Here is a 25,474-nt window from a genome sequence, read left to right on the forward strand (position 1 = left end):
TTTGCAAGTATGTTTAGAACTTTTGTAACCAAAAAAACCTGCTGTAGAAGCTTTAAAAAGTGGAGCCACATGAGTATATTTCTGGCATCTGGCCTTTACTTTTACATTTTACAAGAACCCCAAGGCTTGCCAGCAGGAGTCAGATGCAAAATAGAATTTGTGGAGCAAATAGCTGAATAGAATTCAGCAATTCCCGAAAGTGTGTGACTGTAGTCTGTTGCTCTGCATGACTCATGCACAGGGATGAATGATCTCAATTTTCAAGCACAGATCTCTACTGCAACAAGGTAAGAGAGCCTAATACAGCCTTCCTCAATCTGATGGTTCATGCTACAGTATATGGGACTACAACTCCCATAACCCTGGCCCGTGTGAGATGATAAGAGTTATAGTTATACACTCTGGGTAGGCAACAGGTTGAAGAAGACTGTGCTAGCAAAGAAGACTGATATGCTGAGCTGTACAAACAAAAGAATCACCCAGGATCTCATGAAAAAAAAAATAAAGAAGGAACACGGAGGCCAGGAAGTAAATGATTAGAGTGCCAGCTTTAGCACATGTAAAATACAAAATTGCTCATGACGGCTCATGCCATTAAGAAAAAACATCAATTTTTCAGTAACACAGGATTCTGAAGTTTTGCCAGTACAGATTTTACACAGCAATCCTTATGAGGCATAAATTGTAAATCATTAATCACTTTTTCTCAAAATGCTTTCAGAAATTAACTCAAAATAAGGCTCCCAGCAACACCTTCAAGAATCTGTTGAGTAGACCCTGAGATCATCTTACGGGGCTGATGCAGAAAACAGTCTAAGACATCAAGGGCTGTCATCTTTCAAGATCCCTGGCACCTTCATGAACAGCAAAGTCCCATTTCATGTAGTCATACAAGAAAGATCTTTAGCCCAACTTTGTGTAATGGAAGAGGACACCTCTCCAAACCCATATTTCTATTCCCCATATTTGACAAGGGTGAAGTATCTGTAAGTTCCTCTCATACCCCATAGTCCTGCTGGCTCCTTACTGGTGGTGAAATTCCAATATTCCCACCCTAAGTCATATGGGATAAAAGGAAACAGAAGGTTTCATGATAATGTGTTGAGAGACCCTTCCTGCAGCACATATATGGATGTTATAGTGTAAATCCTCCTCAGATGCACTAGGTTAAACTCCTTTACTGAACAAGGGTGTACAACACAAAAATTTCAGTCATGAGTTACCCATGGACTGAAATTTTTATTTCCTTTCTTAGACTGCTCCTTATTTCTCCCCAACACTCTTTAATGGATTTTAATTCACCATTTTTGAGTACAGGAAGGGGAGGGACCCAACAAAGCCAACTAACCAACTGGTGAACTTGACTCAATATCTATTCTAGTCATCTTGCACTAATTTTTACAATGGTGAAAGTGCCATTTTACTTCTCTGATCCCAGACCTTACAGGTATTGCTACAACCTGTAGCCAGTTATTTGAAAATGTACCAATTTCCCCCTTATTTTATAGAAACAGCAGTTATGCCTTTCCATCTAGAAGGATTATACACAAATGACAATAAAACTTCTGTTCCAGAATGGAAGGCATTCTGGCAGGGGAAAAATCAGTATATCATAGCACTAAATTGTATCTGCTGAAAATAAGCCCTGTTCCAAAGCATTTTTAGAAGTACAGTAACTACCACAACTTGAGAGGCACAATATGAGGTACAGTGGTACCGCAAGCATACGCCACCTGAAACAATGAGATTTGGGAGAGTTGTTGCTCCCATAATCCCTAGACCCCAGGATGTACTGCCAGTCCTTAGTTTCAGTCTGATCACTGTTTAGATCAAAACTTTTATAAATTACTTCTTTGGACTACAGCTTGCAGAATCTACCAGTCAGCATGTCCAATATTGATGTTGACTGGAGCATTCTGGGAGACCTAATGGAAGAAATAACTTTTCCAAACTCTGATGTAGCTACACTGGGACTTTCCACCACTCAGTTTCCAATTATAATGAGCAATCAGGTCAGCCATAAGTCTGTAGAAACCTTAGTGACATTGTAACAGATATCACAGATATCATTAGTGAACCAATATCCTTCTACTGCAGATTGAAAGGAGGGGAAGTGCTGCAGCTCAGAAGTAAACCACATTCTGACTCCCATCTCAAACGCTGGAAAGCTGTGTACAGTCATTTAAGACAATATTGATTGAGATGAACCTGTGGTATGACTGACTCAAAGGCTGTTTCCTTTGATCCTGGGTCTGAATAAGGGTTTTGGGTAGAAGATATGCAACCATTCATTATTTTAAAAAAAATCAAAGGCTGTGAAAAGAAATTGAAAGTCCAGTAGCGTTGGCTGCCACTACTACTATAATATGAACAAGGCTGGACACAAGGAACCTGTGGCCTTTCAAATGTTGCTAGACTGTAAGTCCTATCATCCCTAACAAACAAAGACAATGGTGAGGGATGATTGGAACCAAAATCTGATAACCTTTTGAGGGCCGCATATTCTCTAGTCATGCCTTAAGCTGTTTACAATTATGCTGCTTAAATTCCATTGAGTTCCATGGATTGAAGTAAAGTCACTGATTGCAGCCCATAGAAACAATCATGTATTAGTGGTCTATGAAAAGTTCGGGGGGGGGGAATCAGATCCATATAGGATGGAACAAGAAGACTATAGAACCAAAGAGCTCTGGTGGATCAAAAGGAAGACCTACGTAGTTCAAAATTCTGTTCTTGGAAACGTCAACCAGATTCTGATAGGAAAGCCAGGAACAGGAGATGAATGTGATTGCACCCTCCTGCTTAAGTCCTCCAACAACCCCAGCTTTGCTTAGTCAACAACCCACTGCCTAGTGAACAATAGAACAAGAAAACATAAATTGAAAAAAAATACATGGAGAAGGAATTTTTGTTGATCTCTTCCTTCACCACTGCCTCCCTGGATCACACAGAAGCAGACTGAAAGAGCCAAAGATCTTGTAAGAATTCCAAATAGCTAACCAAGAATCAAGATGGTTTCTGAAAATGACCAGTGCTTCCCTTTAAGAGAACAGATATGAAACCTCTTTAAATTGGCTGCTCTTGGGCTGCTCTGGAAAGGCAGCAATGATCACTCTGAGAAGCTATCTCCATCAGTTAGCCATTTAATATTTCAGATTCCAAATCCACAAGATCTGTAGCTTTGGCTTTGAACTCCTGCATAGCAGAGATCCTTTCCTCTGCAAAATTTAATTACGTTTGGAATCCTACTAGTGTTTCCCTAACTTGCTAGTGCTAATTGAAGCTAATTGCTGAAGTGCAGGGTGACATTTCAGTTGCCCATTGAGTGCACAGCCAGGCATGCAACCAAGTCACACTCTAGCACCTTGTTAATTAGCTGCAATTAGCCATGGCCAATCACATCAGTCTCAGGAACTCTAATAGGATTCTGACCACTGTGTCAAGATAGTGCCTTAGAAGAGCACAGATGTCTCACTCTTCAAGCAATTTCTCTTCAACACCTTCTCGCCTCAGTCGTAGCTCCTTCCCCTCATATCTAACTGATGGCAGATGGCTGCCAACTCCGATGGCTTTAAAAGGAGATTAGACAAATAAATCCATGGAGGTCAGGACCATCAATGGCCACTAGCCAAGATGGCAATATATCACTTCCAGTATCAGAGAGACTGTGACTCTGTATTATCAGTTGCTAGGGAACACGAGACAGCAAGTGCAACAGCGCTCATGTCCTGTTGCTGGGTTTCCTGTGGGGAGATGACTGGTCACTATATCTGACAAACCAAGTCATTGTTTTGATCCAGCATCATTCGTTCTCAACCTAGTTAATAACATTTAAAAATATGTCCTTAATCTGTAGTCAAATGCAATTCTGTTCTTTGGGGAAGGGGAGTAATTAAAAGAAACCCTCACTTTCCCACTTCTAAAGTGGCAGTTCCCCCGAGAAGCAGCCTATTATGAATTCTATACAAAGAAACAGCTTCCTTCCCTCTGTGCTGCTTTGCAAAGGGGTGAAGGAGGATGTCTTTTCTGCACAACAAACAGATTGGGCAAAAACAGTGATGGAGTAGAGGACGTCTCTCTCAACCCATCCCATAAGCTCTCCAGTCCTTCTCAGATTTAGTTTACACACAGAAATGGGAAGCAGAAGAGTGCTAAGGGGCATTGGACACTGCAGAAGGGTGAGAACTGGGGCTATGCAACAAATTTGACAAATCGCAAATTACAAACGAAATTGGCTTGATTCGGGGTGATTTGTGTGAGGTGTAATGGACAGATTCATTTCTGTGGCAAAGCTAAACAAACTGGTAAATGACTTTGTATCTGGAACACAAATCAAATCAAATGGTACTCAAATTGCTTCTGCCTTTAAAAATAATAATAAAGGTGCCTCAAATGCAAACATCTGAAGCCCCAAATTTGTCAGAATTTACACTTCTCTTTAGGTTGTATCAAGTGGATAGCTCAGAGAGTTGGAATACCCAGAGGATCTCAGAGTTCTCCACTGTGTGTCTCAGCAGAGCAGGCAGCCTGTGTAGCCTTGGGCAAGCAGTCCAGTCCAGACAATCCCCAGGAGAAGAAAATGGTAAAGCACTTCTAAGTATTTTATACCTAGGAAACCCTGGCAAAGGTCACCACCCATTAGAATTGACCTGACAACACATAATTAATGAATTAATTTTGGTTATATCATGTCTCCAAACTGAGTGCTCATCAGTGAAAAACTATGAAAGTTATAGCTATTCGGTATTCTAATACATGTTAACTGAATGCATACCATTAAATTCAGATCTAGGGGACAAACTGGATTTCATGGGGCAGAGATCATTCTGGACTAAACCAAGATACATTACAAAGCCCAAAACTGGCCTTCAGATCAGATCAGGAAACCCATATCCAACCCTAGTGTGTATGAGATTCCTTTATGAAGTCTGCCTCTGTTTAAACACATCCCTGCAAACAGAAAGCCAGGAAATTTCTGTGCTAAAATCTTTCTCCCTGATGTGATTGTTTTCTAGATAAAGAGAGTTTAGAGTAGAGCAATATTCTTGAGAGACATATTCTACCTATCCATTCTGCAGTCTTATTTAGCTCTATAGAGGGTATCCATCCTCTTAATGAGGGTGAAAGAGGAGAGCACAAAAATGGTCTGAAGTTCAACATGAAAAAAACCAAGATCATGGCCACTGGACCCATCACCTCCTGGCAAATAGAAGGGGGAGATAAGGAGGCAGTGACAAACTTTACTTTCTTGGGCTCCATGATCACTGCAGATTGGGAGAGCAGCCACGAAATTAAAAGACAATTGCTTCTTGAGAGGAAAGTGATGACAAACTTAGACAGCATCTTAAAAAGCAGAGACATCATCTTGCCAACAAAGGTCCGCATAGTCAAAGCTATGGTTTTTCCAGTAGCAATGTATGGAAGTGAGAGCTGGACCATAAAGAAGGCTGACCACCGAAGAATTGATGCTTTTGAATTGTGATACTGGAGGAGACTCCTGAGAGTCCCTTGGACTATAAGGAGAACAAACCTAAACATTTTGAAGGAAATCAACCCTGAGTGCTCACTGGAAGGACAGATCCTGAAGTTGAGGCACCAATATTTTGGCCATCTCATGAGAAGAGAAAACTCTCTAGAAAAGGCCCTGATGTTGGGAAAGTGTGAAGGCAAGAGGAGAAGGGGAGGACAGAGGACAAGATGGCTGGACAGTGTCATTGAAGCTACCAACAGGAATTTGACCAAACTCAAGGAGGGAGTGGAAGACAGGAGGGCCTGGCATGCTCTGGCCCATGGGGTCATGAAGAGCTGGACACAACTTAACGACTAAACAACAAAGAGAGTATCTCTCAAAAACCTACCAGGCCTTTATTCCTTTACAATTCCCATGGAGCTTAGAAATCCCCAACCATGTATTTTTCCATGTGTAATGGTCATCGCTGCAGAGAGAACTTTGTGAAGGAACAAGTGGGCATATTGAAAGGGCATTGAGAACTTGGATTCTTTTGGCTAATGCTATCACAACTCCAGCTGGGAAAATTCCTGGTGAATTCTGGTAGCTGTAATGAAACAAAATTCAAAAATGTATTCTTGAAGGCTTTCACGACCGGGATCTGATGGTTGTTGTGTGTTTTTCGGGCTCTTTGGCTGTGTTCTGAAGGTTGTTCTTCCTGACGTTTTGCCAGTCTCTGTGGCCAGCATCTTCAGAGGACTGGAGTAGGAACTCTGTCCATGCTCAACAAACAGCAACAGAACATGGACAGATTTCCTACTCCAGTCCTCTGAAGATGCCGGCCACAGAGACTGGCAAAACGTCAGGAAGAACAACCTTCAGAACGCAGCCAAAGAGCCCAAAAAACCCACAACCAAAATTCAAAAATGTCTAAAAGACAGAAAGAGATAATAAGAACATACGCCTTATCCAGGAAATCTTAAAACTGCATTCAAACACCCAAACCAACAGTATTAGACAAAAGGCACTAATTATCTAGGATGGTGGGATCCAGACAGGGCTTTTAAAGCAGAAGTCTAAGTACTACAGTTTTATAACTCTGCTTCTGAGGGAAGCATTTATCACCTGCTCCATTAGTTCGGCTTGTCCACCTCCTTAATTAGCCATGATGAGGAAGGGTCAAGTGCACATATTGTTGTCCTCACACTTCCAAAACTCCTGCCCACGTTCTCACGCTGTTCAGGCTGAAAGGAATTCATAATGACAGAACACATGGCTGCTGAAGCTATATCAATGCATGTGGTCAACCACTAAGAAAACTCCAGCATCCTCTGAAGGACTTTATGTTAAAGCCCCATAACTGCATGGGGGAGATCTCCTTACACTACAATCCTATACATGCCTACTCAGAAGTAAGTCCTTGAGTTCCATAAAACTCCTCTCAGATATATAGCTGCAATCTCAGTTCACTACATTTATTATTAAAGCTGGAATAGCAACCTCACAGGGTCAAAATAAAGGACATGGAAATGAGCCAGAGCTGGGGGCAAATCCTGGCTTAGACCATGGCAAAATCACTGGGAACTTTTCTTGCCCAAACCTGAGTGCCATAAAATGAGATTACATAGAAATATACAAAAAGCAAAGGTAGCAATGTTGGCTAGAAGAAAAGTATGAAACTCTACATCAGAGCAACACCTGGCATACACTGAGATTGGACATGAAGGTCACAGTGTTATATGTCCATCAGCTGTTCTAAAACTATGGTACTGTGACACTGTGACCAGTTGTTGAAAGCCAAGCAAAGTATCTTAATAATTCAGATTCAAACCTGAGAATCTCTAGGTTTCTTCTTTTCATAAAGCTATTCAAAACTTCAGGCTTATCTTTACTACTAATACATCCCAAGGTAAGAACTTATGTTCTCTCACTTTCCCTGTTCTGTGTTGATGTGCACAGAAATTGCAGGGTAGTTATTTGTCCCAACGCAAAGTAAACATGCTTTTCAAAGCTACCAAGAGCCCAGCACGTACTGCTGCCAGCCCTATTGCACAACACTGTGCGGGCTGTAAGATGGTTGCTGATCATCAACAAGGCACATGGATGTATAATTTATAAAGAAATGGAGTATAAAAGGAGACAGAGCTCAGAACGATGGCAAGCAGCTCACGTGTGTCCAAATGAAATTCAAAGGAACGTAAAAAGGTGTATGTGTAAATAACACCTTTGTTTGAGTAAGATATTGAAAGGGACTAAAAAAAAATTCCTGCCTCCCCCTTCCCAACCAATGACAGGACTTTATATAGCAATTTTTCCTTCTCTTTCCATAGTCTGTAGAGTCAGACACAGCATATCAAATGGGAGTAGCTAAAGGTCAATCAGACCTTGGGTCTTAATATGAAAAATACTATTTAGAAGCACAAACCTGCTGTTTTAATATTTGCCTTTTTAAACACTTGGTGCGGGACATTTTGAGGCAGATTGGAGCATGCCTTTCCCATTTCTTTCTCTAAGGGACTCTACTGGAAAGGCATTCTCCAGGTGGATCCTTTGGCATAATATTTAAAGTCCTCTCATCTTACTCTTCTCTTCTCCAACAAGAAAAGATGAGTTGTGGGCAACCAGGGATGTAGCATGGTCTTACACCGTGTAGACTTTGTCTAGAGGGGTGGGGTATAAATTCAATAAAAGTAAAAAGTAAAAGTAAAGTTCTTGTTCATAATGATATCTTCTGTGCTCTGTTGCTTCATAATTTGCTCCAAGACTCAATTGTACATAGTCAGGTCTTGGAAATTACAAATGACGGCTGAAAATTTCTGATGTGTTTTGTGTCTGTATGTTCTGAGGTAGTGCACTCTAAATAAAGAGCTTTATCATCAACTGTGGAAATCACTAAGCACAGTACTACAACAACAAACAAACAAACAGTTGTGTGCCATCAAGTAAATTCTGACTTATGGTGACCCTTTTCAGAGTTTTCCAGACAGAGAGTACTCAGAAGTGGCTCTTCTGGGGCTGCCCTGGGGCTGTGCAGCTTGCCCAAGACCACATAGCCTGGCTCTTCTGGGATGCCCAGTGGGGAACTGAACTTCCAACTAGAGATGGGCATGAACCAGCAAAATGGCAGTTTGTCTTCTTTTGTGGTTAGTCAAAGTTCATGAACTATGAATTTCTGAATTTTTTCCTGATGAACTACTAATCAGTTTGTTGGTTCATCAGTTTGTCAGCCCTATAAAAGGGCCCCCAAGGCTCCTGGAGACACCCACTGTCCCTGCCCCCTTCCCACTGCCCCCCATTGCTTCCCTACCTTTTGCTGCCACTGCTGCCTCCTCTGTCACAGCTGCCATTGTGGAAGGCAGTGTGGCTGGCTCCCACAGGCTGGCTGCCACTGCACATGCACCCAGGTCTCAGCTGAGAGGTGGGCCCAGCTAAGGCGGGTGGGCTTTCTCTCCCTCCCTCCCTCCCTCCCTCTTATTTATTTATTTGTTTGAGACAGCCACTGGGCTGTCTTTGAAAATTAAAATAAAATGCAGCCCAGCCAGCTCCTGACTGGCTGCCTCTCAATTTTTTTAAAAAAACCTTTTAAAACAAGCTGAATCAGCTGAATTAGCAACAAATTAGCAATTTTCAATAAATTTTCCAATTCGTTTTTTGCTTCATGCCCATCTCTCCTCCCAAGCTCTGGCTTTACAGCCAGAAACCTAACTCACTGAGCTATCCAGCCAACCCTTGCAAAGCACAAATGCTTCCCTAAAACACAAATCATTGTGATGTAGCATCTAGAATGCTGGAATATAATTGGGCAGATGTGGGTAAAATCTTAGTGAACCATGAACTGTAATAAACCAGTCTCTCATTCCCTTTTTTCTGCCATACTAAACTACATCACTGAGTATTTGTGAGGATAAAAGTAGGAACTATTCTGTAGGAATGTGAATCTTCTCTGGCTTAATTCTCATTGAGGAAAATAAAAATGTTCCATCCATTAAGTGAAATTGTAACTTTTCTGTATTTTTTGTATTTCACAAATTCCATCTAAAAGAAAATCATTCAAAACCATCATTTTTTGTGCAGTCCCCCCCTTTTTAGGTATATATGTCTTTCATGCAAATTAAAAGGATTATTTGTGCAAAAACTTGCATTTGGCTAATAATGTTGCTGAGAAAAGGAAGTACTGTTTTTTCCCACTATTACGCAAAAACAAAAAACCTCTGAGCAACGGAGCACTCTTTTTTTGGACAGGATTTCTTGATGTGTCAAGGCATCTCTTCCCCTGAGGACAAAAAATGCTTGTTTTTATTATGCTGTATGCCTGATCTTAAAGGAACTGTATAATAAACATGTATTAAAATTCTTTTTGAAAATCACATAATACTCTCACGATTCAGAAGAAATTCATCCATAACTTTACTCATTCGTAGTTTTAAATATTGACTTTTAATGGTGTTAACCACCATTGTATACTCATTGTTTTCAACTTTAAATATTGTCTTTTATCATTGTAAGCCACCTTGGGTCCTTTTCAAGGAGAAAGGCAGGGTAAAAATATTTAAGATAAATAAATATAAATAAAATAAGTTATGGAGTGCTGAGTACATGACACAGAGATTTCTCTGTTGCAACACCTCTGTTCCAAAACTCATTGGTCCCTCAGAACTCAAGACCGTATTACAGGTGTTACAGTCAGCATGCAGGAAGGGTTTGAAGCATGAGAAAAGGAACACATCATAAACCACCACCATGTCTTCATCCCACCTGGAAAACTGGCAGATCCTCTTCTGGTCACAGGGAAGGTCTGCAATGGTACTAGCAAGCACATTTTTAAAAATGCACTGAAATCATTTCTCTGATAAGGCAAGGTCGCCACACACAAAAATGCTGTCAGTGCATTACAAGAACTCCCACGCATCAACAAGAAAGTGCAAAAGTCATCTGTGTGAGATGGGGATGTAGGAGTGCACAACCTGTCTGCAACACCGTTTTACCACATTTGGTTCAAGTCTCACCTGCGTTGAAACTGTAATGCCTGAAACAGGGCTTGGTCTTGTTTACACAGGGCCATTGCAGCATAAGCCTGGTTTAAATTTGGCTTTTGCACTTGTGGTTATGCTTCTTTTTAAAAAGTTTATTTTAAAAACTGGTTTCTGCATTGATTTTAACCTGTTTTTATCTTGCTTGTGATTGTGCATCACTTTTTTTGGGGGGGGGGGCTTTTTTGCTGGGGGAGGGGGAGGAATGATAAATGCACACTTCTAATAAAGTCTGATGTGCTGGTTAGATAGCTCAGTGGTTTAGGTATCTGGCTGCAGAGTTGGATTTCCCACTGTGCTTTCTGGAAGAAGACCCAGCTTGTGTGGCCTTGGGCAAGTTCCACAGTCGCTGGGCACCCCCAGAAGAAGGGGATGGTAAACCTTTACCTAGAAAACTTTGACAGGGGCTGCCATTGTGATGACACACAATGTTGATTAATACAGTACCATTTTAAAAAAATATATAATATATGCAGTGTGTGCTATGTGCCATCACGTTATATGTGGCTTTTAGTGATCCTAATATGATTTTCAAGGTATTTGAGATATTTAAGGAGTAATTTTACCGGTGCCACCCCAGATTGAGTTTCCATGATGAAGTGGGGATTTAAACCCAGGTCTCCTGAGCCCTAGTCTGTCACTCTGTTCAGCACAGCACACTGGCTCTCCATAACTGCCACACAGTAGTAATTTAAAACAGCTTCCACATGGCAGCTGCTGATGTGTAGGCTGACTGCCCTAATTCATTCGTTCTCAACTCCCTGTTTTAGAAATTGCATTCACTGTGATTTGCCCCACAGGCTTATTATTAGAAGGAATAAGTGAGGGATGGTAAAGGCTTCACTCACGAGGGCCCTAGAAAGCTGGTAAATTCCATTGGATTAGATGGGGTGTGCCTGCTAGTAAAGATGGACAGGATCAGGATTTATGTTCTCCACAGCATGAAATCCCCCAAACCAGTAGAAATCACATTTATTTCAACTGGAAGTGCACTCTGTTTGTGAGAGCAACAATGTCATCCAGATGCTGCAGAAGTTGTTAAACAAGCATCTGATTCCTATACTGGGGGCATAAATAATTATGTTTTTATGTTGACAGCCAAAAGAAACAATAACAAAGGCCCAAGATTTGAAGGGTTTAAAAAAAACCACACACACACCAAGGTCATTTAAATGCAATCAGTGAGAAGAAATCCTTACTTTTTCCTACTTAAGGAAATGGATAGCATTTAAAAGCCAGGAAGAAATCTGTCCATTTTGGTGGGCTGAGCAGACCGATGTGGGAAGCTGAAGTGCCCCAACCTCCTGGCTGTATAAATTCAGCAGTCCCTGCTGGGGAATCAAAGTCTTAATGAGATTACAGTGAGTTTCTGGATTCTCGGCTAGGCTTGCAGGGGGATCATTATCATGAGTGACAGGAAAGACAGATTCCTCTAGAAGCTAGGGGGAGGGGAAGTTAGGAATAAAATTGGAATTGATCAGCATTGTTTAAGGCAGCCTTCACTGCTCATGCAGGCGCAAATACTGACAAACGGCAGCCTCATTCCTTAGAGAAAACTAGAAGAAGAAGAAAAAATCATGCTGTTCTGACTTCGGCTTAACAGGTAATGCTATAAAGCATTAACATTCTAGAGAAGTTACTGCAAGATAACTTGATAACCTTCAAGCTTTGAACTCTTTGTTCTCTCTTTCTTGTGGAAAGTTTTGTGAGGTGTGTGTGTTTCCAAACAGAAAATCAAAAAGACACCCTATAAGACCAATATTGCATTCCAACAGCAATGGCTACATCGCTGAGTGGGTGACTTGGGGACTTTGAACCTAACCCACCTCTCAGAATCCTTGTGGAGATACAACAGGAAATGCCCCCGGGGATGTCAGTTTTACTGTCATGATGATAAGAAAAGCGTAATATTATAATCATAAATTCTGTCAGTCCTTAAATAGTCTCAGAAACTGCATTTCAACCTTTGCCACCTGTAAGGATGACAATAAAAGGCTGTTTGTGAAACAAACATTGTGGTGTTTTTAAAGCTTTTGTTTATAGGGGTCCAAAAGAGTCATAGCTCTGGATGAGTCCAGAAGTCCTATCTAGAAGCACCCGTTTCTGGATTGAAAAAGGACAGATCATGACACCTCTAACTCAGGGCTCTTTCAGACATGTCAAAACGTCCGCAATACTTTCTCCTAGTTGATCACAACAGAGTTGGGGGAGGGGGGCGCTCAGTGATGTTTGTTTCCGAACTGCACTTTTCTCTGAAAACCACTGCTTCTCAGGAAATCTTAGGAATTGATTTAATAATACATAAGAAATCTACTTCCACATTGGAACTTCTCTCCTGCAGCTTATGCTCCTATGTGAAGGGGAGGGGGTGGAACATGAAACAGAGACAAGCTTTTGAGTGTACATATGACCACAGAAATGGACTTTTGCTGGAAGTGCCACAAGGTTAATCCTTATGCCAGTCCAAAGAAACCAAGTATAGAAATTAACCATATCTTCAGTAAAGCCAAAAAAATTATTGAACATTCCAGAAACTGTCTCTGTATAAGATAAAAGGAAATGTCTATATGCTTGATGTAAAAAGTTCCCATAATATCAGTGCAGAATTTACATTAACAAGAACAAAAACTCCACCTGAAATATCCTCAGATCTAGAACAACATAAACAACTCTTCAAATATGTTCCCAAAGCAATTCTGTCTTATGCCTTGTATACAGCTCTGCTTCAGGTTCAAGGTTATTCTATAATGTGCCATGTGCAGACACTCAAGGACACACAGAGTTTCCCTTTCTCCTGTATCAGACAAATTGATCTGCCAGCATGATTGTTATTCTTCCTCACAGACTTAAACCACACAAAACTTGTGCTGTAAGAACAGACCATTTTAAGTGCTTATTTTGTGCTGCTGAGATGGGAGCTGCTTTAAAAAGAGGAGAGTTGCTATCTGAGCCTGTGGCAATAGCTAATTGCCTTTTTAGAAGTAATTATCGATGGCACCAGGGTAAAAAGTTCTATATTTCAAAGTGATTATAATAGCATTTGGGGCCCACACCCTCAAAGGAAAAAAAAACCTGTGTTGTGGTGAGATTATTAGTTTTTATCCCCCACCAAAAAGATGACGCTATGTTGCACTTCACAGCTTCAGTCTGAATAAATCCACATAAAATAAAATGAGAAGTCCTTGCTGCTTCATGCAATTCTTTCAACCAAATATTTTACACACAAAACTCTTCATGGGCTATGAAAACAGGAGAATATCCTGCCCCCCCCCCCATATAAAAGGAACATGAAAAGAGGCTTTTGCTCATAGATCACGTGTTTCATTTGAAACATGATCAGGCTGTGTTTCATTTTTGTTTTATGACAAAAGACACACCCCGAAACCTCTCGAAACAGGAACTGCCATCCGAGCAAAGAGATTTACCACCTCTCTAGGGTGGCAGCACAATATGAAGCACTGTGCTCTCCTCCAACCATTAGGTAATGGTCATAATTTTTTCTTCAGTTGCCTCATTTTCCATCTTCATTTAATCTATAACTAATTTGATATGGGGCTTTTGTAAGTTTCTGGAAACCTCTACTCCTAGCAGCCCTGTGTGTCAACAAAAGGCAGTGGAGAATCCATGCCGGGCAGCTCTTGGGCCACAGAGACTGAGGGAGTTCTACATCCCATAAGTGACACTGGATACCACCACACCTCAAGCTGATGCTTGGCATCTACCTCTCCATCTTGGAACTTCAGTCTAATTACCCATCTTGTGGCTTCAGCATCAAATCAGGATGATTGTTCAAATTTCCTCTCTCTCCCCATCCCAAATTTCATGAAGAGGATTCATGAGAGTGCTTTTATAATTATAATTTAGTACTTTGATAAAGGTATTACTCAATTCTGATTCAGATCAAAATTATGTGCAGATCAACATAGGCAACAACTGCCCAGATACACACACAGATGGACCTATCTCATTGAGTATAGGTGCAGTAAAAAGTTAAAATTAGTGCCAACTTTCAGTTCTTGTTCACATAATGAAACAGACACATAGTGAAATAGATACATGATCTGAGCATGGTTTGTACATAAGTCTGTTTTTTCTTACTGCCCCAAATGATACAAGTAGAATAATTAAACTAATCCTTCAATCCACAAATCATTGACCCTGAAATACAACTAGAGATGTCACTAAACCTTCAAACAAAAAGTGTGTAGAGTCCAACTGATCATCCTCATGGGAGAACACATCTGGAACCTCTTTTTGTTTTTCTCTGGCACACTTATCTGCATACAAATCAGTTTCACCACAAGACAATGTGAAACCATTGCTTTACGCAAAACTTCCAGAGGAGTGCCATTTTCTCAGATCAAATTGTCACTTTTTTATGGTGCTATGAACAAAGTGACTATCACAAAAACTTCATGAGACCAATAAAGACCAACTACTTCTCAGCCAGTTTGCCAAATTAGCAGGGAGTTGATTGTGGTGACTTTTTGGGTAATCCCCAATTCTACAATTCTATGATTCTAATAAAGTGTGGATAGGGAAATCTGCCATATAGGAATGTAGCCAATGGATATCTTGAGTACACAATTACATTGCTAAAGATATCAGGACTACAACAAAGTTCTTCTAAAGACAGAAGGCTGTAAGACAAATCAGGCTAGTTTAGATAAAAGATCCACTGAGCCCACCATTGTGTTCCCACAGTGGCCAACAGTTGTTCATGAGAACTCCCTAGGTAAGATATGAGCACAACAGCGCCCACCAGTATGTTGTTATTACATGCCACCAAGTTGCCTCCAACTTAAAATGACCTTATTAATGAGTGACCTCCAAACTGCTCTGCCTTCCACAGTACTACTTAGTTCTTGTAAGCTCAAGGCTGTCATTTCCTTTATAGAGTCAATCCATTAAATCTTTGGGCTTTTTCTTTTTCTGTTGCCTTCAATTTTTCCTAGCATTGTTGTCTTTTCCAGTGAGTCCTGCCTTCCCTTCTCATGACGTACCCAAAATATCACAGCCTCTGTTTCATCATTCTAGCTCCCAGAAAAAGTCCAGGCTTGATTTTATTTGGAACCCATGTGTTTGTGTTTCTGCTGGTCCAGGATATCCAGGATAAACCCTCCAGTATAAAACTTTTTTACTTTGAACTCAAGAAAGAAAATGCTGTCTTTCATTATTTCCTGTGCAAAATGCTATCAAATAAAATTCCACCCACAGAAATCTACTATGGTACTGTCTATGTTAGGACAGGGAGTACTAACAAATTCAATTTTGGTCTGTTATGACACTCAATCAGAAGTTAACATCCAATTCATACAATATATTCAAGGTTCTACTATTAGGTAGAAAGGAAAGGTGTCTTGCAGAAGAAAAATAAAGCAGGTTTCAAGTGGAGAATAAGAATGGCTCTGAACCTATCAGTATCATTGGTGCTGATCAGTTATCAAATGGGACTACAACTATAATTCCAAACTTGGAGGAAAGTATTCAACACAATTCATGCAAAAGGCTGGACTGGATGAATCCCAAGGCAGAATTAAGATTGCCAGAAGAAATATCAACAACCTCAGATATGCAGATGATACCACTCTGATGGTAGAAAGTGAGGAGGAATTAAAGGACCTCTTAATGAGGGTAAAAGAAGAGAGCGCAAAACATGGTATGAAGCTCAAAAAAAAAAAAAAACTAAGATCATGGCCACTGGTCTCATCACCTCCTGGCAGAAGGGGAAGATGTGGAGGCAGTGACAGATTTTACTTTCTTGGGCTCCATGATCACTGCAGATGGAGACTGCAGCCACAAAATTAAAAGACACCTGCTTCTTGGGAGGAAAGCTATGACAAACCTAGACAGCATCTTAAAAAGCAGAGACATCACCTTGCTGACAAAGGTCCGCGTAGTCAAAGCTATAGTTTTTCCAGTAGTGATGTATGGAAGTGAGAGCTGGACCACAAAGAAGGCTGACCACCAAAGAACTGATGCTTTTGAACTGTGGTGCTGGAGGAGACTCTTGAGAGTCCCCTGGACTGCAAGGAGAACAAACCTATCAATTCTAAAGGAAATGAACCCTGAGTGCTCACTGGAAGGACAGATCCTGAAGCTGAGGCTCCAATACTTTGGTCATCTCATGAGAAGAGAAGACTCCCTGGAAAAGCCCCCGATGTTGGGAAAGTGTGATGGCAAGAGGAGAAGGGGACAACAGAGGACGAGATGGTTGACAGTGTCATCAAAGTTATCAACATGAATTTGACCCAACTCCAGTAGTCAGTGGAAGGCAGGAAGGCCTGGCGTGCTCTAGCCCATGGGGTCACAAAGAGTCGGACACGACTTAATGACTAAACAACAACAAATTCAACACAACCATGCACAGCAGCTTTGTTATGCCTATATTTGGGGGATATCCATACAAAGGTGGTCTATGTGTAGTTTATTTATTTATTTATTTATTTTATATGCCGCCCACTCTACCCAAAGGTCTCTGGGCGGCTTACAACAATTAAAATTCAATGCAATAAAATAAAATGATTAAAATACAATTAAAATACAATTAAAATACAATTAAAATTGCCATCATTAAGACCCACAGTTAATGTTATTTCAATTAAAAGCCTTCTGGAACAGGAAGGTTTTGACCTGGCGCCGAAATATCATCAGTGTCGGCGCCAGGCGAATTTCAGTTGGGAGGGCGTTCCATAGTCTGGGGGCAGCTGCCGAGAAGGCCCTTTGTCTACAAGCCATCCCTCTTACCTCCTTGAGGGATGGCTCTTTCAAAAGGGCCCCCTGGCTAGATCTTAACAGCCGGGTAGGTTCATATGGAAGGAGTGTTAGTTATGGAATGTTAGTTATAACATTTAAAATTCCCAGCCAATGAGAACAGAACAATATTTAAATCTTATGAAAGATTTAAAATTTGAACTCAAGAACACAGTCATAATTACGGCATGATCCACAGTGAAGTGGATCTTCGTAAAGCAGAACATATTAAGATTCCTAGAAGGGCAGCTTTACTGTTTTGTACAGTTCCTTTTATTGTAACTAGCAAAAGAAGAATACCTGTCTGTCTGTCTGTCTGTCCATCTGTCTGAAACAGTACTTCCCAACCTTGGGTCTCCAGATGCTTTTAGACTATTACTCCCATAAATCTTGGCCAGCACAGCTGGTGGTGAAGGCTTCTGGGAGTTTTAGTCCAAGAACATCTGGGGACTCAAGGTTGTGAACCATTGGTCTAAAGTTTCTACGACCCCCATTTCTCCTGAAAAAGGACCCAGTTAGAAATAGTACTTTGCAGAAGAAAAGCAAATACATACTTAGTAGTTTAACTTTCATAATTTATACAAATAATCTAGGATTTGGGTGGTACAAAATATAGACTACTTCAAAGCAGAAGCATCAGATAATGCACAGCCATCACTGGACACTTCTCACAAATGCTCCAACTGGAGTGGCACTCAACTTTTATTTTCTAAAGAGACTCTCTTTGGCTATGAATGTCATACTACACAGAATTTCCATCTTTCATATACGCACTGGATATGACAGTACTACATTTGCTTGATATGGTCTTGCTGTGTTGCATTAAATACAGTACTGATGTGATGAGAGTTTGTATCTCACCTCGGCTTTTCACCACATTCTTTCTCTCTTCATTTGTATTAGGGCATTGCACAAATAAAATTATGGACATATATAAAATAGAGATAAAATTCAAACACATTTAAAATGTTAAAATGATTAGACTGTTTTTGACCAGAAGTGGGATACTTCAATAGTGTTATCTCGCCCATTTACCAGATCATCTAAACATGATGGAGCATAAATTGCACATAAATGCTGCATTGATTGAATTTCTCCACATTCACAGAAAATTTGTCCTGTACCCAATAAGCCCCATTTTACATGATTATTCTTTGATTTTCCCACTTTGCTTTGTTATCTATTAAGTGACTTCCAGATGATCGAACCATAATCTTGTCCTGGTGGGAAATACTCTTCAACATATTAGTCTATATACACCCACGTTACTAAAGAAAAATCAGAAGTCTCTATGAGACACTTACGTTCAAGTTATTTATTTATTTTTAAAGATCTGAATCCAATAGGTAAATTATCCTAACTTGAGTAGACCCTAACTTGAGTAGACTGAATCAATGGGGTTTATGTATGTGTAGAATAGCCATTCAGCACTCAATTCAGTGGATTTGTTCTCACTGGGATTAGTAATTGGATTTAGAACAAAATCTCCGATGAGAATTTCACAGTTGCACATTTGTCTTTATTGTACCTAAAGTTGTACAACTGCAAAAAAAACGGGGAAGGGTTATGAGTGATAACCCAAATGTTCATTAGGGTCTTGCTTGCTTGCTTCCTATGGCAAATACTCAGGATTAAATTGGACAATACCAGTGCAGGAACAGGTGATACCTTTAGTCAACCATTAAGTATATAAAACAAAACAAAAAAGCAAACAGCAAGCTTTCAATGATAAATCTTCTTCTTCAAGGCTGTGCATCAAGTTCTTGTGTGCACCTCCACAATTATATGCTGTTATTAATGTCCCAATGCCACATGGCTGATGTTGAGGCCACAACAGCTTCTTAGGTGGAAATTGGTCCTGTCTGCAAAAGGCCTATGGAGTGGGAAGGGGGTGGGCTCAAGGTCATTCATTCATTCATTCATTCATTCATTCATTCATTCATTCATTCATTCATTCATTCATTCAACCACCCTCTTCCTATTCCATAGGCCCTTTGCAGATGGCACCAATTTCCACCTAAGAAGCTGGTGTGGCCTCCATCAGCCATGCAGCTTTGGGACATTAATAACAGCATATAATTGTGGAGCTAGTACTGCCTCGAATAAGATGATTTATCATTGAAAGCCTGCTGTTAGTTTTTTGTTCATTTTATATATTTAATTGTCAATTAAAGGTTTCACCTGTTCTTGCATTTGTATTGTTTCTATGATGATGGTGCCTTTTCTTGATTTTTCCTAAATCTGGACAGTTTCACAAATTCCAGTCAAGACTAAGAAGGAGGGAAGAAACAATAATGCACCTGCACTTTTGAAGCAAAAGTTGACTGGGCTGATAGTTCTGAGATCAGAGTCTTAGGATTTCCATGTAGACAGCTTCTTGATGTAAATGGATGTGGGCATTTGGACAATTTTGTTCTGCAGCCTAGCACTACCTACAGTGTTGAAATATAACTCCTTTTCCCCTCCTCCTCCTTCTGTGTTGTCCCTGTGAATGATACCAGGCAAATGGAAGAAAGAGTCAAGGTTATCTTGCAGAGTCAGACCCATCAACAGGGATGAGTGTTAACAGATGACTTAAATTGGCTGCGACCTTTGGCAAACATCCAGCATAACTCTCTGGAGATCAAGCAGGGCAGCATTTGCCATGCTAAATACAACCGCTTCTTCATGGTACAAGACACCAAAGAGACGTGCAACCTAGGAGAGGGCATTAGGCCATCATCAGTGTTTGTAAGGACATTAGAGACAAAAGAGGAGTTTTTCATTTTTTGAGCAAGGAGTTGATGAATGAGGTACACAAAAGACAATCAAAGTCCTGTTAAATAAAATTTTGGAAACTTGTTCTAACATGGCATGATGGGGGAGGGGATATTTTAACATTGTCTCAAACCAAGTACCTTAGGAAGGAACACAGTCTTGCTGATATATCAGAAGATAGTTCATTCTCTCCTGAACAGGGCCAGACTTAACTCATTCTTTTCTTCCACCCATTCCAGAAGTTACAGTTACAGTTCCTTCTGAAAATCCAAATTAACTCTCTGTGCAAATGCCACCTAAAACCCATATTGAACCTTCTCTGCACACAATAATATCTCATATAACAAGAGGTACTGGTGTTCTGCTTAACTCACAGATGTCAATTCAACATTTAAAAAAAAATACATGGAAGACCTGGCATGAATATTCTACATCACTGACACAATACAGTATGTAGCTGGGGCATTCTGAGATATGGAGCGCCCATCGTGTCTCATAGTATTCTGATATATAAACTAAAGAGCCATCCTATGAAATAAGCATGTTTTATATAGTGGGACCCCCGTGTCAGTGGGGAAGCTGTTTTATGATCTGCCACGAATGCCTGAAACTGCAGATAGTAAAGCAAAGCAAAGCGTGCTGCTTATATACCGCCCCATAGTGCTTCAAGCACTCTCTGGGCAGTTTAAAAGTTAATTATGCAGGCTACATACATAACATGCAAGGAGGCAGAACAAAGGCCACAAGGGAGTGTGACAACGGCCACAAGCCTGACCCCTTGTATGTTGTATGTAGGGCTGTCATAAACCACGGATACCAATCCCACAGATACGGGGACACACTGTAGTCTATTCTGGGATTCCAAATAGAATTCTGCCTATATCATTCCACCAATCGTATGTATAAACCAATACCTTTCAGTGCATTGATAGGGTACACTTTCCCTACATCATCATTATCTTTGAATGGCAGAGCTGGAAGGAACTCTAAGGATCATCAAGCCCAGCCCCTATCAAGGAGGCACAGTGGAGAATCGAACTCTCAACTACATGGAAGCTATAAATGAATGGTAAGTTTATCCTTATTTTTCTGGACATCAGTGACAGAAGGGTGAAACTTAATATGATGCCAAAATAATTTTCTCCCTAAGCCTAACTTGAGAGCTGGCTGGTCATATCAGGCTCCAACAATGCAAGTGTGCTTAACTCCCTTTCCTATGCCATTTGCCTTATTAAAAGCACTTCCCAGAAGCTGCTATTTGTCCTGCAGAAAAAGCTTATAAGTATCCCTAGAAACTTAAAGCCCTTTTCTGCAAGTCAAATAACAGCTTTAGAAAGAGTTATTGAGAATTATTATTCAAGAAAACAGCATGGTGAAATAATTAAATCCTCCCATCTCCTGGTGCCATGGCCTTACTCCACAACTGTTATTTGTATGTGTTTTTTAATGGAATTATCTAACATTTCTCACATCACATCAGGTTTGCTCCCAATTAAGCTATATTACACCCGAGGACCTCTGTGCTCATGTATCTTCTCTACATGGTCACCTTGTCTTAGCAAATGAGTAAGAACAGAAGCAATTGTCAGATCACCTTGCTGGATCAAACTACTGTAGCACATTGCCTACAAAAGTAGACGGGTCATCAGCGGAGGATGCTAACAAGTAAGGCATGGTAGGTACAGTTAGTCTTCTGTTTCTCCACAGCTTCTGATGATCAAGCAGAGTGCTTTTGAACATGGAACATACTGTACATACAGCAATCCCAATAAAGAGAATTATGGTCAAAACTGGTGGGAGAGATTAGGCATGTTACTAACATATGACAATTGATTTCAATGAGACTTCAAAGCAGCAAACATTATTTGAATGGAGGCTTAGGAGTTCAATTGCTTCTGCTGACACATGAAGAAGTCTTAGGACAGGTGAACTTTATTCCATTTATTACAGCAATGATGAGGACAGTTGTATGCAGCTTTAGTGGTCAACCTTATATGGATATATAGCCACTGCAAATTGAAACACAAACAGCCCCCTCACCTGGACTGCACACAGGGGAACTTGTTTGTGTTTGTTTCTGGTAGAAGATATATTTGTACATTGACTACCCAGCCCTTGTGCCATCACAAAGCTGACTTCCATCCTGTTGTGATTGTCCATCCCTTTTTCCAGTTATGCTTAGGGAGATCCAAACTATCCCTGCATCATGTCTAGGCAGTGTTTAAATGATAATGTGCCGACAAGTCAATTCTAACTTATAGTGACCCTTTTCAGGGTTTTCCAAGTAGAGAATATTCAGAAGTGGTTTACCATTCCCTTCTGCTGGGGGCATCCTTGGGACTGTGAAGCTTATCCAAGGCCACACAGGTTGGTTCTCCTCTCTGAAGGCACAGTGGAGCTCTGCAGTAAGATGCCTAAACCACTATGCTATCCAGCCAGCTGTGGAAGACAGGAGGGCCTGGCATGCTCTGGTCCGTGGGGTCACAAAGAGTTGGACATGACTTAATGACTAAACAACAACAATCCAGCCAGCTAGGGCATGAAAGAAAGAGGAAATGACTAATAAGAAAAGACATGCTGGATCAAACAAAGCCCTGTCTAGTCCAGAATTCTGTTCACAATTCAAGCAGATGTCTATAGGAACATCTGAGACAGTAGGTGAACATAAGAATATAAGAAGAGTCCTGCTGAATCAGGCCAAGGGCACATCTCACCAAGCTTCCTATATCTCACATTGGCCCCACCAGATGCCTCTGAGAGCACATGAGATAACTAGATACCCATCTCCTGATACCACTTCCCTGCATTTGGCATACATGGATGCAATTGTACCAATTCTGCTTATGTTCCTCAACAAACTACCTCCAAGAGGGGAACCAATAGCCATCGATCATGCCTAAGAGTCATTGATAGTCTCATCATCTGTGACATTTCATCAAACAATAATGCCATCCGAAGAAAAATAACAACAAATACGGAAAAAACCAAGTGAACCAAATGGATATGGATGAACAAGAAGAGACAATTAGGGGTCAGTCCACAAGCTACATGTACATCAAATATATGTGTAAGGACAAACAACTGCCAGAAAGTTGTGGTAGTTACTCTTATTCACTTATAAAGCTGCATTCACCCACACTAAAATCACATGTTCCAAAATCTGGCTTAATATGAAATCAGGCAACATAGAACCAGCACAGAACGGAACCAAAAGACAAATTGGGGAAATCCCATAGAAACATATAAACAAAATTACAAAAGCCTATATCCTGATGCCACCTGCCATTACAGCACCAGGACAGCTCTTTACAAAAATGCACCATAGTATATCACTATAGTAATTTCAACCAACAAAGGCAGATATGTCCATCACTGCTCTCCAATTCTCATTTTACTTAACACAGAGATATGTATTCTGCTATCATAAAAAACATGCTCACTTAATCAGATGTGATGTTGATGTATTTGAATCGTGTGCATGTCTGTGCTTGTCTCTTTAAAATATGCACAAGCAGGGATCCAGATATAAACAACCACAACATGTTACACTGTGCCTTTATTTTGCAATGTCATATGCACACTTGTGTTTATAAAATGAAATAAACATGGGAAGCTGCTTTATACTGGCTGAGACTATTGGTCCATCTGGTCTCAGGTTACATCAACTGCCAGCAGCTTTTCATGTTTTTCTGACAGATTGCAGTGAAGGCCATTATATGCATCGCCCAAGAAGAAAAATGTGATAATATTCTTACCACTGTTAGAGGCTCTTAAAAGTACCAAACACAGCTATATTTTGCCCTCTTTAATGAGTGTGTGTATGTTTTAAAGTAAAGTTTGCTTGCACTGAAGGGGCATGTATCTGTACTTTGTCAAATATTTTTTCCTTCTGTTACAAGTCTCTGTCATTTTACGTGTCAGAAACCAGAAAGGAAAATTCATTTACATTTCAGCTGCATCCTGAGAACAAAGCATAAATTTTTACTTCTATATAAAAATAAGAACGTATTTTACTTTTAGGGTCTCAGCCTGAATGGTATTTTGTTTGTAACAAAACTTTCAGTAGCAAAGTGTTGAAAAATAGCATGCATTCTTCCACTCTGATCCTTAAACACAGGAAAATTTCCTACCAAGCAAATGTGCTTAAAAATTGGGACTAAGCTGAAAAAAGAAGCTACACAACATTTTGAACTGTATCTTCAGAAGCAAAACTCTATCTTCAGTTAAATGCCTTGAAATAAGATTACATGTTTTACTTATTCAGGTAGCACTGGACTCAATTTCAATGGATTTCTCTCCTCTCAGTGTTATCAAAGCATAACCAAATCAAACTGTTTCTCTAACATAGTGATGTGTCATCCCGTCCATTGACCACAATCCTGTCACTTGACATAGTAAATCACACTAGAGTAGGCCCACTGAATCAATGACCGTGTGGAGAGTCAACTTTTCTGTAAATTCCATTGATTCAATTGGCCCACTCTAACTGTGACTTACAGTAGCATAGTAAGTCATGATTAAAGTAGACCCATTTGAATCAATGGAATTTATGGACGGGTTGACTCACATAAATCCCCACTGATTCAGTGGGCCAACTCTAATGCAATTGACTATGCTAAACAAGAGGATTTTGGCCATTGTGTGGACTCCAACTAGCTAAAATCATTTATATGGGTAATCCAGAAACTAGCAGTAAGGATTTAAATGAAGGCCTCATTTGCTCTGAAAACATCAGCACAGCCAAATTTGTAGTGGGACATTATCGCTTCTGACCTGTTAATTCACTGATTTCAGCCTAGGGAATAAGGCTTTTATTTTGTCTATATTTCATCTTCACACTGCAACCAATTTTTAAAACTTCCAGGTACAGTGGTGCCTCGCTTAACGAGCGCACCGTAGAACGACGAATCCGCATAGCGAGGAGGTTTATGCGATCGCAAATGCGATTGCATACCGATGGCCCCTATGGCCGAAATTCAGCTGTTCGGCGGCTCCAAAATGGCTGCCGGAAGCCCCGAAATGGCCGCGCGCAGCATTTTTGCGCCCTCCCCTCGCTTACCGAGGGCGCGAAAATGGCTGCCGGCCATAGGAAAACTTCGCTGATCGGTGAGTTTTGGAGCCTATTGGAACACATTAAACTAAGTTTAATGCATTCCAATGGCTTTCCCCATTCCGTTCAGCGATGTTTTCACATAGCGAGGGTTAATCCGGAACGGATTAACCTCGCTATGCGAGGCACCACTGTATTTCAGATTATATTACATTTATAGCAAATTGGTGAATAGTTCTGAATAGAGATCGGGGTATTCATATTCGAATATCCCCCCCACAGGTGCAGGTAATGAGGGTCCTGCCCCCTGGGGCCAGACCGACCAATCACGATTCCGCTGCTGCCTTGAGCTCCGCATTGCTTTCCTATTGCTCCGTTGCTCACGATGGATTAGCCACTCTGCAACCTGGCAGAAAGGCTCGTCATCCTGCCTTC

General features: G+C 40.6%; 1 protein-coding gene and 1 long non-coding RNA gene across 2 annotated transcripts in view; one reads left to right on the forward strand and one right to left on the reverse strand.

The window, feature by feature from the left end:
* Positions 1–24,952, forward strand: part of LOC144589597 (uncharacterized) — a 109,879-nt gene extending 84,927 nt beyond the window's left edge. The window contains exon 2 of the long non-coding RNA XR_013545805.1: positions 24,854–24,952. This is a non-coding gene — a long non-coding RNA (uncharacterized LOC144589597). The remainder of the gene's footprint in view (positions 1–24,853) is intronic.
* Positions 1–25,474, reverse strand: part of CXXC4 (CXXC finger protein 4) — a 66,316-nt gene that overhangs the window by 8,612 nt on the left and 32,230 nt on the right. The gene's annotated exons all lie outside the window — the stretch shown is intronic.

The sequence above is a fragment of the Pogona vitticeps genome, chromosome 5, assembly GCF_051106095.1.
Source record: "Pogona vitticeps strain Pit_001003342236 chromosome 5, PviZW2.1, whole genome shotgun sequence".
NCBI lineage: Eukaryota > Metazoa > Chordata > Lepidosauria > Squamata > Agamidae > Pogona > Pogona vitticeps.